The following is a 19,473-nucleotide window of genomic DNA, read 5'->3' as shown; positions in this document are numbered from 1 at the left end:
GAGTAAGGTGTATACTGTATAATTAGGTATTATTGCAGCCAAGGGCAAGTCTATTATTTTTAATATTTAAAAAAAATTTAGGTAATCCTTAATCTTGTGCTTGTATTTAGCTATTTCTTATACCTACTACAAGGTCGCTCCATGAAATTTGAACGAGAAGAAAGAGTTACTTTACAGGTTAAAAGACTGGAACAGACAAATAGAAAAAGGGGCAAGGCAATTTCTCAAACCCATACCACAAATTAACCGCGTCTAATGTTCCTCAATCAATTAGCTACCACGCCTTACCGATAGGTATACCTTTTAATCAGGAGGGTTGCAATTAACTACGAACGCGATCCAGTGACTTTTTTTATTCCATTACAAGTTAGCCCTTGACTGCAATCTCACCTGGCGGTAAGTGATGATGTACTCTAATATAGAAGCAGGCTAACTTCGAAGGGATCTGACAGTTTTATTAGACCCATACATAGCCCTTATCAGTTTTTACGCGGCAATCAATCGTACCGAAACGATAAATTGCTTGGCGGCACGGTTGTCGGATGCTAACTAGCCACGGCCGTAGCCTCCCACCAGACCAGACCAGAGACAATTCTGAAATTTTGAATTTACAAATTGTCCCCACCGGGAATCGAACCCGGGACCTCATATACCACCAGCGCTCACTACTGTGCCACGGAGATCGTCAAACTATTAGATTAAATAGAAATAGAAAACAGTTTCTTAAAGGAAGAGGCCGGATATCAATCTTTTGATAGCGTAGAGGATTTCCGTGCAAGTCGCGAGTCTCAAAGCTAATGATGTGCCTCTTTCGACTTACCAGGTCATTAGGCAACTTTATTTTACCAACCTTTCGATTTATAGGTCTAGTTTTTGGTCTAGCATTGAACCTAAAGCCGCAAGAGCGATCGAAGAGGCCATGATCCCGTGACCTTAGTGTGGTATTCGGCGAATGTTACGTCAAAACAGCTGTAGGCTGTACGATTGCGGTAATTTCACCCTTTAAAATTAGCCTTGTATTAAAAAATCGAATGTTAAGGAGGAATTCGAGTTTTGCAATAGTGATTTTTTACTGCACATGAACTTATTTGATTTTGTTGGTAATTTATGGAAGCAAAAGTGATAAGGGTTACTAATGACCTGGTTAAATACAATCAGAGGGCTACAATTTTACTCAAGTAAAGTTACAGGTTATAATGACCTGGTTTTGCTCTTGGTGAGTTTTATCCACGTTAAAGAATTAATGCAAAATCTTCAAGTTTCCAGTCCGTCCATCTGTCAGCAGGCTTTATCTCGTGAAACGCAATACATAGAGAGTCGAAATTTTCACAGAATGTGTATTTTTATTGCCGCTATAACAACAATTACGTTATAATAATAATAATTTATAATAACGGCCATGAAAATTAAAAAACATTTAAAAATGTTATTTGTTGTACAATGGTACGGAACACTTCGCGTGCGAGTCCAACTCGCACTTGACCGATTTTTACTATTCTTACCTATTACATTTATAGAAAGAAAAACTAAGTACCTATCTATCGACATAACATAATATAGTTATACATATACGTACCTACTACCTATTGACAACATAATTGCATTTTTGCAATTAAATTAAGTCAAGTATCAGCTACTAAGCTGACCAGTTGTGCATAAAATAAATATTATTATGATCAAAGAATAGAATCAGAATAGTATAGAAGTGTTATAGATTCTATTTTATATAATAATATAGAAGCATGATGTATGAAATTTTTAGCGCCTAGGGCTGTAACCCATCATTGTACGTTATTGTGAAGCAGACTTATTGGCAAAACGTAACAGTTTAATTTTTGTTGCGTTGGATGCTAGAATATTAACCAATCACTCAATGAATTTTTTTAGATACGTTCTAGAAACAACTGTCTGTGATTTTCCAGATTTCTGTTAAAATGTTTTCAAGTTACATATTATGGGCTCAAAGATTTACATACAAATCTTTCAGCCCGTGTAACTTTGTAAAATTACTTTCATTTACTTTGATTTATTTATATTCAAATGCGAGCTAAACTACGTTGTTTAGCTGTTGTTGTTGAGCTACGAATAAACTACTCCTCTTATAGACTACATAAACCATTTCTATTACCTTATTTAGTGTTCTGCGGGTCCGACGGGTCAGCTGTTTAGCAAACACATTTGTGATACAGGTTAATATGACAAGGCTCGGTCATAAAATGCGTATGAGACGGCTGGTGACATCATTGTACCTGGAGGTTTAAAACTTCGCACTTTGTGGAATGGACTGTGGAATGTAGAAAATCTCTTCAAGAGACATCGCTAATTTTCGCCGAGTTTCTTGCTGGTTCTTCTCGGTAGGAAAGGCATTCCGAACCAATGGTAGATGTTTTTGATGATTCAAAAGTACTACCTAGTAAAAGTCTAATTGAATAAAAATATTTTGAATTTGAATTTGAACTTGTCCCGGAAAATTAAAGAGAATTTAAATATACGTGGAGGAATTCGAAGGCATGACCTACTTACTACAGAGTTGACTTGCATCTTGGTTATGCATATAGGCTACTATTTATCACACAAAATCCTATGGGATTTTAAAGAACCTATATACCCACACGGACGAAGTCGCGAGCACCTACAAGAAACCAAAAACTTAATCTGCTATAATCCGTTGAAATGAATAAATCTGGTCTGGTCTGGTGAGAAGCTTCGGCCGTGGCTAGTTAGCACCCTACAGGCTAAGCTGTGCCGCCAAGCGATTTAGCGTTCCGGTACTATGCCGTGTAGAAACCAAAGGGGTATGGGATTAATAAAAGTGCTATAGCCCTTCCAGGTTAGCCCTGTTCCATATTAGACTGCATAATCGCTTACCACCAGGTGAGATTCAGTTAACCTGTATCTGAATAAATGAAATGTAAATGAATCTGTATGGTACAACATGCAGCATACGACATGCACCGCTCGCCCTCCCACTGCTAAACATGCAGGAAAAACCAGCCTTTTCCTGCATCCTTGCGTATACAAGTTGTTTGTTTGTTTGTTTGTTTGAAAAATGTCTTTATTATCAAATATATACACAGCTTATGTCCCGGTAACACACACAGGATAAACACAAAATAATAAATCTAACACAGTTTGGCAGGCTATACACGCCCCTTTCAAACTTACCAATATCATAGTTAACACTCCATTCACATCATAAATACATCACAATAGGTTAAAATACTAAATATGCAAACCTTAGTACATGGTTAACACTTCTACACAATATGTTTTTACGTATACAAGTATAGGTACCTGCGTTATCATTATTCGCTTAGTGCGATACATTATATGCTCATTAAAAGAAACGCAAAGCAAAGCGAATTCTGATCGCGGTATGACCTAAGGGAATTATCGCCTAATCCGGACCGCTGCAGTATGGCTTCCTCACGAAATGGGTCAACTTGCTTTTGATCACAGTTTGGCGTACCTACTTGCCGATGTCACGTCAATAGAAACTGTATTTTGGATTTATTTGAAGCAATTTTTCTCTTACATAAAGTGCCTTACATAATCTGAATAAGTTGTCCATCCGTGGTAGCGCGTTTCGAATCGAATTGAAAATTCAACCCCTAAGGGAGTAAAATAGGGGTTTGAAATTTGTGTAGTAAACACGGACAAAGGTAGGTATTTTATAAATTTATTAAAGAGTTTTTACCAACACTTGAAGTAAATTCCTAAATTTTTTAATAATATATCCGCATGCCGTTATATAAAAACGCACATAACTTCGAAAGTTAGAGGTGCACGCCCGGGGTCGAACCCCAGACCCCCGACGTCTAGCCACTAGGACATCGCCGCTTTACTAGCTCGCATACCTAGTAGGTAACTGCTGATTTGACAAGTGTAAATTAAAAATTTATAACACCCTCGACAAGTGAAAGTTACACTAACTAGAAAAGAGCTGATAACTTTCAAACGGCTGAACCAATTTTCTTGGATCATATCTAAGAGCACTCTCGATCAAGCCACCTTTCAAACAAGAAAAACTAAATTAAAATCGGTTCATTAGTTTAGGAGCTACGATGCCACAGACAGATACACAGATACACACGTCAAGCTTATAACACCCCTCTTTTTGGGTCGGGGGTTAAAAACATCAAGAGCTCATCTGCATGCACATGAAATAACAGTGATAGGAACTTCCTCTGAACTTGAAGTAGGACGGAAATTGAGCAAAGCCACATTAGCAAGAGGGTATTGGGGTAACATCTGGCGTTATCTCGTTCCTGGCGTGGTTCCAAGGCCGCCTGCAAATACCTGCTCGTACTTAAATCAACAGGTCATAGATACTCGTAGACGCCATTATGTTACACGTGTAGGTACTAGATGCACGTATATTTTTCGTAGCTCAGTTTCCACTTTCACCGATATTTCAGACTAGCCGATGCCCGCGACTTCGCCCGCGCGGATTTAGGTTTCTCGAAATCCCGTGGGAACTCTTTGATTTTCCGGGATAAAAAGTAGCCTATGTGCTAATCCAGGATATTATCTATCTCCATTCCAAATTTCAGCCAAATCCGTCCAGTAGTTTTTGCGTGAAGGAGTAACAAACATACACACACACACACACACACACACACACACACACACACACACACACACACACACACACACACACACATACAAACTTTCGCCTTTATAATATTAGTGTGATATTAGTGTGATAGATCTGAAAGCGCCAATACTACACCACCATTTTTTCTGGTACAATGACAGATACTGCGTCGTATTTCTTATTTCTGAAGGCCGCTACCTCTACCATTAATTACATAATGGTAAATAAATAAATTAAAAAAAAAAACATTTTATTGCTGACATGGACTTGAATCAATGTTGATTAACCAGAACCTAAATGGCAACAAAGCCACGCTTTTACAAGTGTGCTTGTACTCGTATGTATGCCCCTCTAACTATAAAGAACCAGCAATAAACTCGGTGGCAGCTGTTTTCAGAGGCGGTCTTAAAAAAGTTTTAGTTCAGTCAAACTATAAAATTAATTAAAATATTTGTTTCCTGACGAAAATCTAGAGAAAATTTACCTAAAGGTCTCAAAACGGAATTTAATTTTGCGACTGGTTCTCGCAATGGGGTTAATGAGAGGTAGCAGCAATTTGCTATTATGATTGCGTGGCCTTTTAGAGATATTTTGCTCTTGTTTGAAATTTATGGTTAGACGAAAATGGTGCACAACATTATTTTTCAATTATGTTGTGCGACCACAGAATTTTTAACGACGTGAAATATTATATCTGACAATTTTTCGGCGATTTTAATAGCTTCCCTAGCGCGCTCCTCAGCGTATTCCATATAAGAAATTTATTCGTCCAAGACAAGAGTAGTTTAGTTCTCATTTAAATGAAATTTTGTTAATATAGATAGATTTATGTCAATTAGACATTCTAAAACAACTGTAAATTAAAAATTATAACACCCCTGACAAGTGAAGGTTACAGTAAATAGAAAAGAGCCGATAACTTTCAAACCGATTTTCTTGAATTATATTATAGCTAAGAACACTCGATCAAACCACCTTTCAAACAAAAAATAAATAAATTAAAATCGGTTCATTAGTTTAGGAGCTACGCCACAGACAGATACTCAGATACACAGATACACACGTCAAACTTATAACACCCCTCTTTTTGGGTCGGGGGTTAAAAATGGTACATAATCTCTAAATTGACAGATTATCCTTTTCCGCAGAAAGCATTATTATGAAAGGTATAGCGAAACATTTCAACCTATCGTATTAATTTAGTTTAAAAATTGTGTACAATAGATTAGCTATTAATATAATATTATTTAAAGAATTAATTAAAGAATAAATTGACTAAATTACAGATGTACGCCCAATCATGGGTTAGCTAATGCTTTCACGGACGCTTTTTGACGTCCATAAGCCCATCCTGAAAATTAATTCATCAAAGATTCAAAACAAGCACATTTTAGTATTTGAATTATTCATATTTAGAGATTTCATTACAGCGATTGAAGCGGCGAATCCAAATTAGAGCTGGTTTTGATTAAATCTTCACAGCATCTCATCCGAGGGATTAAGTGGGTTTCATATCGGTATACAAACCGATTGTAGTTTTTAATAAATGATATTTAGGTTTACTATCTATTTTATTCTTATTTTTAAAGATTCCAATGAAGACGGAACATCAAAAAAGTAACAGCTTTTTGGGCAGGTGTCAAAGTTTAAAAACCGACCTCAAAATGTCACTACAAAGTTTAAAAAAAATTATATACTTACACTAATTTAAAAGCTTTGTTTAAAAGGCTTTTAAAAAAGAAATTTTATTTGAGCATGATTTTGTTTGTTTTGAGTTTAAAAAGCTTTACCTATATCTCATAAAAAAACTTAAAAGCGTCGCGAAATGCATTAATCGATATGGGTATTTGTAAAACTGACTGTGAAAGACTGTTTGTCATTTATAAATTTTTTGGTTTATGGTTTATGCTACTAGTAATTCTTTCTCATCTTATACTTCCATATAAACAGTTAAGTTTTAAAGTACAATCATAAAGTAAATCATAAAGTTTTCAGTCCCTATAGGCAATAATATTGTGTTTATGTCTCGGAGTATCGGCTCGAGATTGGATAGGAATGAACTTACTTTTAAAGGTAGACAATAAAAGCTCTTTTCATCGGAAGTTGTATTTTTATTTTTCCCGCTTGTTTTATCAAAGTACAAAGAAAACTTCTGAGGCCGTATTGGATGGATGATAATTATTTTGGAACTAGATGACGCTCGCGACTTCGTCCGCGTGGATTATATAATTTAAAACTCCCATTGCCGCGGGGATTTCTTTGTTTTCGGGATAAAAGTATGTGTCAATTCGAGCAGTGATACCGTTGGCCACTAATTCAAGCCCTACTTTTGCTTGACTACATTTCTATGGAAAAGAGATTAAGTTATCTAAGGGCCAACACCAACAGATGGATAGAACTGAAAAATTGGTATCAACAAAGATTGCTGCATCAATTTATGGTCTGCATTGCGCCTAAGAAAGGGTAAAGAAGCTGTAGACGGAAAGGTAAGATATAAAAGTTTACTGAAAACTCCTTTCTGAATCTCAGAGCACTGCGCCTTGCACCAGCCCGATTTTTCGAAAAGCAGTAAAAAACCGAGAATGAAAGAAAGATTCATAAAACTTCGTTCCGAAAACGACTTTGCTTGTTTTCGTTTTTATGAACATGAATAATTTTATGTAAAAGACTTTGAGAAAAGCAGGCACTAACAGAAAATTGCTTCTTTTGCTTATTAACCCCTTTAGAGCACGTCTCAGAATAAACTCCGTTTCAATTTTAACCCTATTAAAATACAAGGTAATTTCCATTCCCTCTTTTTGAAAGAATATTTTTAGCTTTAACTTTGTAGGTGAACGTCTTTACCCTTCAGATTGAATTTATAATTGAGTTTATTAAAAAAAACCGGTGAAGTGCGAGTCGGAATCGCGCACGAAGAGTTCCGTACAAAGCTATACCTAACATTTTTATGTACTTACGTAGAACACCTGTGATTTAGTAAACTAATTTCGTGAACACATTTTTTTGATGATGTAACCACGAATTCACGGTTTTCGGATTTTTTTCCTTTACTTGTGCTATCTACCCTAGATCAACGGGAAGTACCCTATAGGTTCTCTTGACAGACACGACTGACCCACGGACAGACGGACGGACAGACAACAAAGTGATACTTTAAGGGTTTCTTTTTTTCCTTATGAGCTACGGAACCCTAAACACAGTCCAGCACGCCTACGTCATGAACTTTCGTTGTACGATCATGAACTTTCCTTAATACCTACGGGCTGAAAACTGTAATAAAAGAGTGTTTTAGGGTTCCGTGCGTCCGAATGAAAAAACGGAGCCCTTATAAGTTCGCTCGTGTCTGTCTGTCCGTCCGTTTGTCACAGCCAATTTGGTTCGAATCTACTGGAGGTGTTAGTTTGTGAACGGTAATCTCTGAAACTATCACTCTCTCTCTCTCACTCACTCTCACTAGATTTTTTTACTATAAAAGATAGGTAGCTATGCAATATTCCCGATTGCTATAGGCAAAATGTATTTGTATCAGAGATAAAGTCCAAGACAAAATCTAGTACTTAAATTATAAATTCCTAAACTGATCCAACCAATATTATTTATTACATCCATGAATCCAGCCAGGCATCGAACCCGGAAGCTCCCACTTGTAAAACCACAGAGCTCACTAGGTACTGCGCCAGGGAGGTGGTCGTCAGTAGTTTATGTGAAAAGCTCCGTAATTTTATTTTGAAATCGAGCTTTGCGTTCAAAGTTAGTTTTTGCTCGGTGAACTTCATTTCCCGAGTAAAAGAGAAGTTCATGATCGCTTTTTATGCTTTTAGGTTTTTAGGGTTCCGTACTTGGAAAGGAAAAACGGAACCCTTATAGGATCACTTTGTTATCTGTCTGTTTGTCCGTCTGTCAAGAAAACCTATAGGGTACTTCCCGTTGACCTAGAATCATGAAATTTGGCAGATAGGTAGGTCTTATAGCACAAGTAAAGGAATAAATCCGAAAACCATGAATTTGTGGTGACATCATTAAAAAAAAATTAAAATGTGTTTCAATTTTCGAAGTAAGATAACTACCTATACCAAATGGGGAACAAAAATTAGTAGTATTTGAACAAAAAAATCATACTTATCTCTAAAATGTTAGTCGTATTGTATCGAACTAACAAACTTTGGTCCTAGAATTCTCTTACCAATTTTGATAAATGGGTGTTTGATATTCTGTAATCTCTACCCGACATTCGGCGCATCTGTGATCTATGGGACTTTGAGCTTCATTCGGATATATTTGTTTTGTTTTGTTTGTTTGCTATGCCGACGGTTGTTTACACTACTCAAATACAAAACTTTACTGTAACGTAAATTCCAATGCGTAGGTTCATGTCAAAAATCAATCGAAAGTAAAGTTTTATGTGACTTCAAAATGTTACCTAACTAAATTACGCACGCAAGTTCGTCCGTGTAGATTTAGAGTATTAAAAAATGTAGTGGGAACTCCTTGATTTCTGAAATAAAAAACCGGTCAAGTGAGAGTCAGACTCGCGCACCGAGGGTTGCGTACGGTATTTTTTTTCGAGATTTTGCACGATAAAGCAAAAACTATTATGCATAAAAAACGGATTTCGTCATAATAATGAGATAAGTGAGAACACTTACGAGTAGGTACTTCATTATTATGACGAAATTGGTAAGTTTCATAATATTATTACGGGCAGGTTAGCTGACGTTTATATTACATTACAATTTTTTAACAGGGCTCTCTCCGTCACTCGCTTCATACAATCGTAGTTCCAATTTCATTGGAATTTCAATTTCATTTGTTCCTTTCGCATTTGGGCTTATATAATATTGAGTACGATTATATTTTGAAAGAAAAAGTTTATTTATAAACAGCTTTTAGGGTTCCGTACCGAAAAGTATACGTACCAACTAAGCCTCCGCTGTCCGCCTGTCTGTATAATATTATCTGCAGGCGGCCTGTATCTCATGAACCGCAATAGATAGAGTTAGTTGAAATTTTTACAGACTGTGTAAAATTATTACCTACCTACTGCTTTAAAAACAAATAATAATGAACCAAGGTGGCGAATTTTAAAATGGCTGCCGTGTAAATTAAAATGTATGTACATCCTTACCCATATTATAAATGTGAAAGTGTGTTTGTTTGATTGTTTGTTGGTTTGTATTTCAATCACTTCGCAACGGATTAACGTGATTTTTTGCATCAGTATAGTTAAAGACCTGGAGAGTGACATAGGCTACTTTTGTCCCGGAACCCACAAGGGTATTTTTTATATTTTACTAGAGAATGCCCGCGGCTTCGCCCGCTTGGATATTGTTTTTTTATCCCGTAGGAACTCTTTGATTTTCCGGGATAAAAAGTAGCCTATGTCGTTCCCCGGGATGTACCCCACGTCTGTATCAAATTTCATTAAAATCGGTTCAGCGGTTGGGACGTGAAAACGTAGCAGACTGACAGACACACTTTTGCATTTAAAATATTAGTATGGATTAAAGTGGTTACCTAACCTACACTTTAAGGAAATTAAATTTAAAAAAAAATCATTTATATTAAAAAGTTTTTCATTCAAGGAGAGGAAATGGGGAGAGAGATTAATCTGTAAGAAATAATTTTAATAAAAATAAATTTCACCCGACGACGTAGAATGATTAAACTAAGTGCGAAACTGGGTACAAAGTTTGCTAATACTTCTCCAACTTGTTATTACTTTGACATCACTCGTTTGTTTATATTTCATTTTCTTTTCTGGCGCCTTGTTTTTCTTTAATCAAACTCCTCAAACAATGGATAGCTGAAAACTTCAGTCCCTGTACCAAGTTGTCTTCTAAGGAATTCTAGTACTTAGCATACCAAAAATCATATCTGTTTTTGGTGGTTTTCTAAAAGCAGCTAACTCCAAAAATCAGTTTTTGTGTTGCCGCTAAGAACATGGTTTCCAGAAATTGATGTAAATAAAAAGGTTTTTAGTTGGTTTTTAAGACGTTTTTAATGTGGTCCTACGTAGCATATTATGTACCTTCGTTTTAGTTTTAAGAAACATTTGTTTTACTTCCTAGTTTTTTCATAAAACTGACAAACTGCTAATCAGGCAGACGACAGAAGGGGGAAGTTTTTGTGTTCAAAAAAGTTGCTTTGTGTTGGATGCTTTTTATCCCGGGAAAACAAAGAGTTCTCACGGGATTTTTAATAAACTAAACCTACACGAACGAAGTCGCGGGCATCAGCTAGTCTAGGTAGTAATAAATAAAATACCACATTAGTAATAATTGTTTCAATAGCAATAATCACTAGTCGCGATAACATTTTGTTATTTAATTATAGTTCACCGAGGTCACGACCTATCGTACAACTCTTATTACATGAATAGAATAGAATAGAATAGAATAGATTTTTATTCAAATAAACTTTTACAAGTGCTTTTGAATCGTCAAATAATTTACCACTGGTTCGGAATGCCGTTCCTACCGAGAAGAACCAGCAAGAAACTCGGCGGTTGCTCTTTTCAATTGTGCAATTTACAATAATATTCTATACTATACAAGCAATTGCAGACCCGCGCATTGCTGGAGCGAGTCAAATCCATGCTTCGATTGTGTAATATGCTTTTGCCAGGAGCATACTTTTAATGGATTTTTTAAACTTTGGTAAAGGCAAGTCTAATATTGACTGTGGAATTTTATTATAAAATATTACACTCATTCCCACAAATGACTTTCCCACTTTTCTGAGGCGGAGCGTAGGAGTTGCGAGCTTATTACGATTTCTAGTTGGCCTGTCATGGAAATCACCGATTTTTTTGTAGCTGAGGATGTTTTGTCGTACAAAAATTATATTATTGTAAATGTATTGAGAAGCTACTGTAAGAATACCTATTTCCTTAAATTTCTCTCGTAGGGAATCATTTACGCGTATTTAGGGTACCCAGGCCCTAAAATACAAATATCAGATTCGGCGCTTGCTAAAGCTTTCATTCTTTTTAATGTCAAACATAACGTTTTAAAAGCCGGACATAACTTGCACAATACCAACCTCGGTTTGAATCACCATTTTGTTATAAAATTAAACAGTTTTATTTTAATAATAAAAACTATCCATATAAGTCCTAATCTTTGTTTTGGTTGGCTCGCGACTTAGTCCACGTCGCTTTAGGTTTAAACCCGCAGGAACTCTTTGATTTTTCCGGGATTAAAAGTATCATCCATCTCCGGGATGCAAGCTATGTCTGTATTAGATAGATGATGCCCGTGAATTCATCCACTTGGATTAAGGCTTTTTAAACTCCGAGAGAAGTCTTTGATTTTCTGGCATAAAAAGTAGCCCATATCCGTCTCCGGGATGCAAGCTCTCTCTCTCTTTATCAAATCTGGCCGTGAAAATCTAATAGACAGACTGACACATTATGTTATTAATAATGTATGTATGGATTTCCCTATTATTTAATGAAGAGAAAAAAGTTCACTTTTCAGTGCTTCTGACAAAGAGTGCAACAAAAGCCGGACAGGCTGCGCACTTAAACATTTAGCTGGGCACGTCCGTAAAAAGCTAAACATATATGGTTAACAGGGCTCTCTCCGTCACTCGTTTCCACTCGTTTCATACAATCGTAGTTCCAATTTCATTTGAATATTAAGCAAGCAAAGTCCATGAAATTTTGCAGACATATTCTAGAAACTAATATCTGTGTCTGTGGTGTTTTAGATTTTTCTAAAAATATGCAGTTTTAAAATTACAGGGGCTCCAAGATTTGTATGAAAATTTTAAGACCGCGTAACTTTGAAACCGAATATTTTAACAGAAATCTGGAAAACCACAGACATAAATATTAGTTTCTAGAATATGTCTGCAAAATTTCATGGACTTAGGTTGCCTAGTATTCAAATGAAATTGGAACTACGATTGTATGAAACGAGTGGAAACGAGTGACAGAGAGAGCCCTCTTAAAGTTGGGCGCCTGGCAACCCTACAAGTACTGATAACGATAAAGAGTTATAGCTGTTATCCCAAAACGTGGTGGCTGGAGTGCAATTTATTTTAAATGTGTGACAACATTAGGTACAATATGAATTATTTATTTATAAACTTGCATTAATAATATTAATACATAATTATCATGAATGTTATATTAATAATTTTGTCGTAATTCATATTAATATTATAACTATGCGAAATGGATGTCTATTGTCTATAATATATTATTCTCCCTACCGAATTTTCCAACCACCACCACCGCCACCGCACCGATTACCGCGGCAATCAATCTCCATACTGATTAGGAAACTGCGCGGCAGACATAGTGCACAAGCGTGGGCGCAGACACAGGTGTCTCTCTATTCCCTCGCTCTCAAAGCCCGGTAGAAAGGAAATCCGATACGACCGGAGAGAGATTAGGCGCAAGACCAAGACAAGAATAGCTATACGAGCTCTTCGAGGCAATTGAGGTGATGCACCGCCAACTTCCTAACTACTCACGATGGTACTCAGAATTTCTGAACAGAAACCAAACACAGAAATCGAACCCACACAAGTTGAACAATGCTAACCACTAAACCAGCGAGCGGGGAAGTACTAAGTAGTCTATAATACTAATATTATAAATGCGAAAGTGTGTCTGTCTGTCTGTTACGTTTTCACGGCTCATTCACTTAACCGATTTTAACGAAATTCAGAGTTGGCTTACATCCCAAGAGACAGCAATTTTGTAAATGTTGGTAGGTAATTAACAAATTGGTGACTAAGTCAAAAACCTTGGATTTAAAGAGTGCGGTCAGTTGCCAACGGAGTCGGCCGACCCCGGACATCACTAGTGGGGTTTCTATTGTATAGACTATAGAGGATAGCGTGTGTGAAAAACGATTTTTGATCTCGCTATCAGCTTATGTCTCTTTCACGCATCAACCTTAGCCATTATTTAGAGAGAGATAGTGATTTAACCCTCCAAACAGTCCCCCTTGGATTTTACTTCTTATAACTGGATTGTTTTGTATTTAAGATTTTTAAATAACGTTTTTAGGGTCCCGTATGTCAAAAGGAAAAAAGAACCCTTATGAGTCACTTTGTTGTTTGTCTTTCTGTCTGTCCCTCTGTCGTGTCTGTCAAGAAAACCTATAAGCTACACGTACTTCCCATTGACCTAGAATCATGTTTGGCAGGTAGGTAGGTCTTCTAGCGCAAGTAAAGGGAAAAAATCCAAAACCGTGAATTTGTGGTTACATTACAAAAAAAAACAATTAAAATGTGTTCATGAACATTTCATTGGTATTTTCAATTTTCAAAGTAAGATTCTATACCAAGTGGGGTATCATATGAAAGGGCTTTACCTGTACATCCTAAAACAGATTTTTATTTATTTTTATGCATAATAGTTTTTGATTTATCGTGCAAAATGTTGGAAAAAATACCCGATTACGGAACCCTCAGTGCGCGAGTCTGACTCGCACTTGGCCGGTTTTTTTGTAAAGTTAGAACTTTGCTTCTAGCATAACTCAATGTGGTTTCTATGTAGGAATTTAGAATTTAGATAACACTCTGTTTAACAGAATATTACTAACAAGTCATAACTGTAAGTCTGAGAGATAGGTAGTAGGTACTTATAATCATTATCATCATCAACCCATCTGTACTGACTACAGAGCACGGGTCTCCTCTTAAAGTGAGAAGGATTTTGGCGCTTGCTCTAGTGTTTCTCGTTTTGTAGCTCAAGACACCATGGTGGCGCGACCGGTGGCGCCGCCATAGTATGGTGTCATAATGAGATATTACGCGTATTTCCAGCGGTTTATAGTCAACAATTAGGTAACATGTAGTGGTTTGCTTAAACAGTTTTACGCCAAGGTCAAAAGCGTCTCGTAAGTCGTATAACCTAACGCACTGCGGGGTTATAAATATCAGTACATTATTAGTTATTACCCAACAGTACCAATACTTACGTATAGAATATGTTGTAACAAATTCGCAAACGTATCGCTTTTGGCCGTTAAAAAGCTATATTTGCTAACATTTTGAAATGCCGGAAATACCAGATTAGTTTTAGTACAACATATTTGTTTGTTGTTGTTGTTGTTGTTACAAAAAACGGTGATAACCTAGTGGTTCAGCATTTCAGTCGAGGGGTCCGGCGTTCGATTCCGGACACGCACCTCTAACTTTTGTTTTTTTGATGAAACATCGTGAGGAAACCTGCATGCCTGAGCGTTCTCTATGATGTTTTCATATCTGCCGATCCACACTTGTCTAGCGTGGTCAGTGTCGTAGATTGTGGACTATGGCTATACCCTTCTTATTCTGAAATAAATCTATATTAATAAATAAAATATATTACTAAACAATTTCATTACAAAGTAAGTAGGTAGGTACAATGACGAGGAGAGCAACGAGAACAATAATTATTATTATTTTTCAATACAGTTGCTCCCTAAATGCACTTTCATTGGCTAGTAAACATGACTTGTAAGTTTTTACTACACGAGTAGGTACGATTATTTTTTTTTTTCAATTTTTTTTTAAACAATAAAATGAGGCGGAAATCGCACAAAATGGTCTTTTATTTTTTAGAACTCTAGTTTATGGTAAACCTGAGCGGTTCTTACTGCCCTCGTATCACAATGTTTATTAATTTACAAACTCTCTAGGTACCTAAATTACATATTTGTATAAGTAATCTTCTTTCTTTTTTGCCGCAGCGTAATTGGAAAATTAAGCTTATAATTGCTACTTATTTATTTATGAACTTAAAATATTAGAACTTTCGTTAATTACTTTTCCTTCTCTTTACCATTATAAGAAAAGATATGAGATTATTAAATAATTAATTATAGCTTAATCAAAGAATCCGGATATCGGCTAGGCAAGAAATACCTGCCAGACGAAATCTAATTAAGACAGGTAAAACCCACAGAATTGAGAATAGGCGTAGAAGTAGCAGAGGAGCGTGTGTTAGTCGGCGTGCAATTATTATAGACTAGTGAAGCATCTCTTGCTTGAAGCAGTAGTGAACTATTTTGGCGATTCAGAAGCACTTGTAAAAGGTTACTTGATTAAAATATATTCTATTCTATTATTATAAAAACAGGTGTATTTGCATGGCAATTATAGTTTGGATACTAGGGATAGTTTTGTATAACCAATACAATGTGGATAATGTACTGAATGTATAAAAAGAAAAGTTCTAATCACTGACTCAACGTCACCAAACTGACTGACCCAAACACTCGTACCTAGAAAGTTGAAATGCACAGAAGTTCCATTTATAACGTAGACAAGGATAAAGGTCGGATCTTTCTCAATTCCTACGGGATAAGGAACAGGTAGGATTTGTATCATACATATTGTACATATATTGTATTGAACAGTAGATATTATGTATTTCTATGTTTACCTCATTTAGAATTCTGTGGGTAATAAATATATTTTGTAACGCTCAAGAAATACACGCATGAATTTATTCTTCATGTCTCACGTGACTGGAAATCTGTAATATCAAGTTAATTATTTTGACTAATTACAGTTTCAAATCATATTAAATCTTTAGGAAGGATGGCAACAGTCTCTTACGTGTAGTTTTAGTACCTATTTAATAGTAGGTATGTATAATCACAGAGCACGGATTTTTATACTGAGGTAAGTATAGTGTTCCGTAGTCAAAAGTGAATAAGAACAGTAGGTACTACAATTCACTACTAAGTAATCATATCGTTGTCTGTCTGTCTGCCGTCCGTCTGTCTATCACAGTCATTTTTTTTTTTTCAGAAACTAGCTGACTGAAATTTAGAACAGCTAAAATTTGTTTCCGCTACATAAATGAGCAGATGAGAGACTTTTGAAAAAAAAAACAGGAAATGACAAACTTTTTTATAAAACTTTATTTCGGAATTTTAATTTTTAGTCATTTTAGTTCATTCACCGTAATGTCCAGTTGCATGACAGGCGGTTAACCGGTACCTGGTTTACAGCCGTAAGGTAACTTAAAAGCTAGATTACAACAGCTTTGCCCGTCAATAAACTAAAATGGCTTGTACAAGTTAGGGTTTGCCAAATTTTAACCAAAATTATTATGAATCATAGTGATTTGTGTATCCTGATTTCCTTCTTTATTGGTGATCTAAGTGTAACCGTAAACGCAACGTAACTGTAACCGTCTATCATGGAACTGGACCTCAGCTGATATTCATAGTGTGCGATTTCTGAAAGACAATTTTCTTAAAGTCCTGTTTACATACTGATATTTAACATTTCATGATAATGGTATGGGATGAATTTATTGGGACTTAGGGCCTTTTCAGTGCGACGCGGATGACCTACGCGGACGTCCGCGACGGACGGTAAAATGTATGAAACCTTAACAGCGCGTTCAGAGCGACGCGGAGCTCTCCGCGACGCGGATAGCTCCGGGTTTCATACATTTTACCGTCCGTCGCGGACGTCCGCGTAGGTCATCCGCGTCGCACTGAAAAGGCCCTTACAAAGCAGCGCGGCCGTAGCGCTGCAGCCGCGCTGCCTCCGCGCGACACTTTGCGGCAGATTTAAAGGTGCCTTTATACCTACTCGAGGGACTTGGCCATTCAGCGCTCGGGCTTTAATGATGTCTGAATCGTTAACGCTGCTAACGAGCCAAGCGAATCAATTAAATGATCTCGCCTTAATACAGATTAAACAAATTTTTGTGTATATTTTCGTGAAAAGAGCTTTTCCTAATCCTCATTCTATCTTTATTTTTTTATTCTATTATAAGTTAACCCTTGATTGCGATTCACTTGTGATAAATGATGGCGCACTTGACTTAACTTAAACTAAAAACACTCTTAAAACGAGACAGCGTTATATACCACTGGGATAAATCTGTCTCGTTTTAACTGAACCTGAGCAAAGTCAAAGTATGGTCTATAGATCTCATATACTCGTGTGCTGCTCGTGAAGCTCGCTAATTTGGAAGGGCTATCGTTCATAGAAAGTTGTACCGCAAATTGAAACTTGCACCGCATGCTAGAATGAAATTAATGTATAAATCAGTGAGTACAATAATAGGCCGTACATAAAAATAAAATTTACAAAATTGTATGAATTATTTCCTCACTTGACAGTCAAAGAATTAGTGGCCTAAAATTTCCCCAGCATCGGTAAATCTGCAGTTGCTCTTTTTAACCCCCGACCCAAAAAGAGGGGTGTTATAAGTTTGACGTGTGTATCTGTGTGTCTGTGTATCTGTGTATCTGTGTATCTGTGTATCTGTCTGTGGCATCGTAGCGCCTAAACGAATGAACCGATTTTAATTTAGTTTTTTTTGTTTGAAAGGTGGCTTGATCGAGAGTGTTCTTAGCTATAATCTAAAAAAATTGGTTCAGCCGTTTAAGAGTTATCAGCTCTTTTCTAGTTTTCTTGTAGAAAAGAAGGTTAGATAACCGTTAGGTTCATAATATTATGTCAATAGACAAATGTCAAGCTGTCAAGATGGACGTTGCCTAAATACATAATTATTTATTTGAAAATGATGTTTTGGAAAACTCAGATACTTTGGATCGTCGGGGATGTTATAAATTTTTAATTTACACTTGTTGAATCATTAAAAGTTCCAATAAGTATTATATACATGTAACTGAAAGCAACCGTGGGAAATTGAAAGCTCAGCCTATTGCTTCCAAATTCCACGCAACTTTGTCACTATGGAATTCATAAATTATTATTTTATAATAGAATCGACTTAATAAGTGTGTTTTTATACATGTTTAATGTAAAATAACTTAATACAACAATAAATTGGTCCGTCATATGCTACTCATACCGACGCCGACATTCTGCCTACCTTGGTGCATAATATTATTATGGCGGATATTTTTCTTTGCCCTAATGAATTATCGTTTCCCTATTCAATTTATAGTACCTACTCAAGCTTCAATTGTTTGATCGCTATCGCTAACGAGGGTAGAACCTGGGGTGGTAATTAATTAATGATCTCACCTGAACGTGAATGAAAGTCTTTGAATATATTTTCGTAAATAAAAGTCAGGTTATTTATAAAGACATTCTAATTAGTCAGATCTTTGATGATTTTAAGTTCAATCATTTATTGATTAAGCAGGTATGTATGGTCTAAAGCTGAAATTTTGAAGGACTAATTTTTATAACGTAAGCTTGTAAAGCGAATGCCAACGATTTCGTCTATGTGGATTTAGGTTTTTAAAAATACCATGGGAACTTTTTGATTTTGCGGGATAAGAAGTAGCCTATTTCACTTTTCAGTCTCCACGACTTTAAGTAGGTATATGAAGTATATGCATGCAAAAATCGCGTAGATCCGAAATTCCGTAGCAGTGTGATTCAATGACAAACTAACGAACAAACACCCGTTCGCATTTATGATATGGGTAAATAGTAATAAAAATAACATCGACAGTTACTTTATTGATATTTAAAATTATTAAGAAATACAAAGTTTACAGCGCTGAACTTAGTTCAAAATCAATAGAATCTATTGTTTACAACTTTTAAGTATTAAAAATATTGTAGAGGTTTTTTAAAGTTATAAGATACTAACTGATATTCCAAAGGTTGCAAGTTCAAATGTCACACACTACTGAGCTCGGGTCTCCTCTCAGAATGAGAAGGGTTTCATAAGATTAAATAAAGTGATATTTAATTGCTTAAAATGCCCTAAAAATGCGGGTCTGGAATCGAACCTTAACCCACCGATTTGGAGGCCGATGTCTTAAGTACTAAGTTATCACCACTTAGTAAGGTATTAAGTACGGTCAAATGTACGAAAGTGAGGTACTAAGTACTTAGGTACTTAGGTATAAGCGTAAAAGGCATCCTTGACCGTCTTATACCTTTAATTATTATGAGGGTAGTAGGTACGTTGCCAAAGTAGTAAA

At 36.1% G+C, this 19,473-nt stretch overlaps 1 protein-coding gene and 1 long non-coding RNA gene across 5 annotated transcripts in view; one reads left to right on the top strand and one right to left on the bottom strand.

Moving 5' to 3' along the window:
- The window catches only part of LOC123870097 (solute carrier family 12 member 6), a 346,267-nt gene that overhangs the window by 310,497 nt on the left and 16,297 nt on the right, over nucleotides 1-19,473 (bottom strand). The window lies entirely within an intron of this gene.
- LOC123870529 lies at nucleotides 3,764-8,290 on the top strand. The gene is made up of 3 exons (XR_006797089.1): nucleotides 3,764-3,816; nucleotides 4,568-4,569; nucleotides 8,278-8,290. It is a non-coding gene; the product is annotated as an uncharacterized LOC123870529 (long non-coding RNA).

The sequence above is a fragment of the Maniola jurtina genome, chromosome 2 (genome assembly GCF_905333055.1).
Source record: "Maniola jurtina chromosome 2, ilManJurt1.1, whole genome shotgun sequence".
NCBI classification, from domain to species: Eukaryota; Metazoa; Arthropoda; class Insecta; order Lepidoptera; family Nymphalidae; genus Maniola; species Maniola jurtina.
This window is presented reverse-complemented; position numbering and strand designations above follow the sequence as displayed.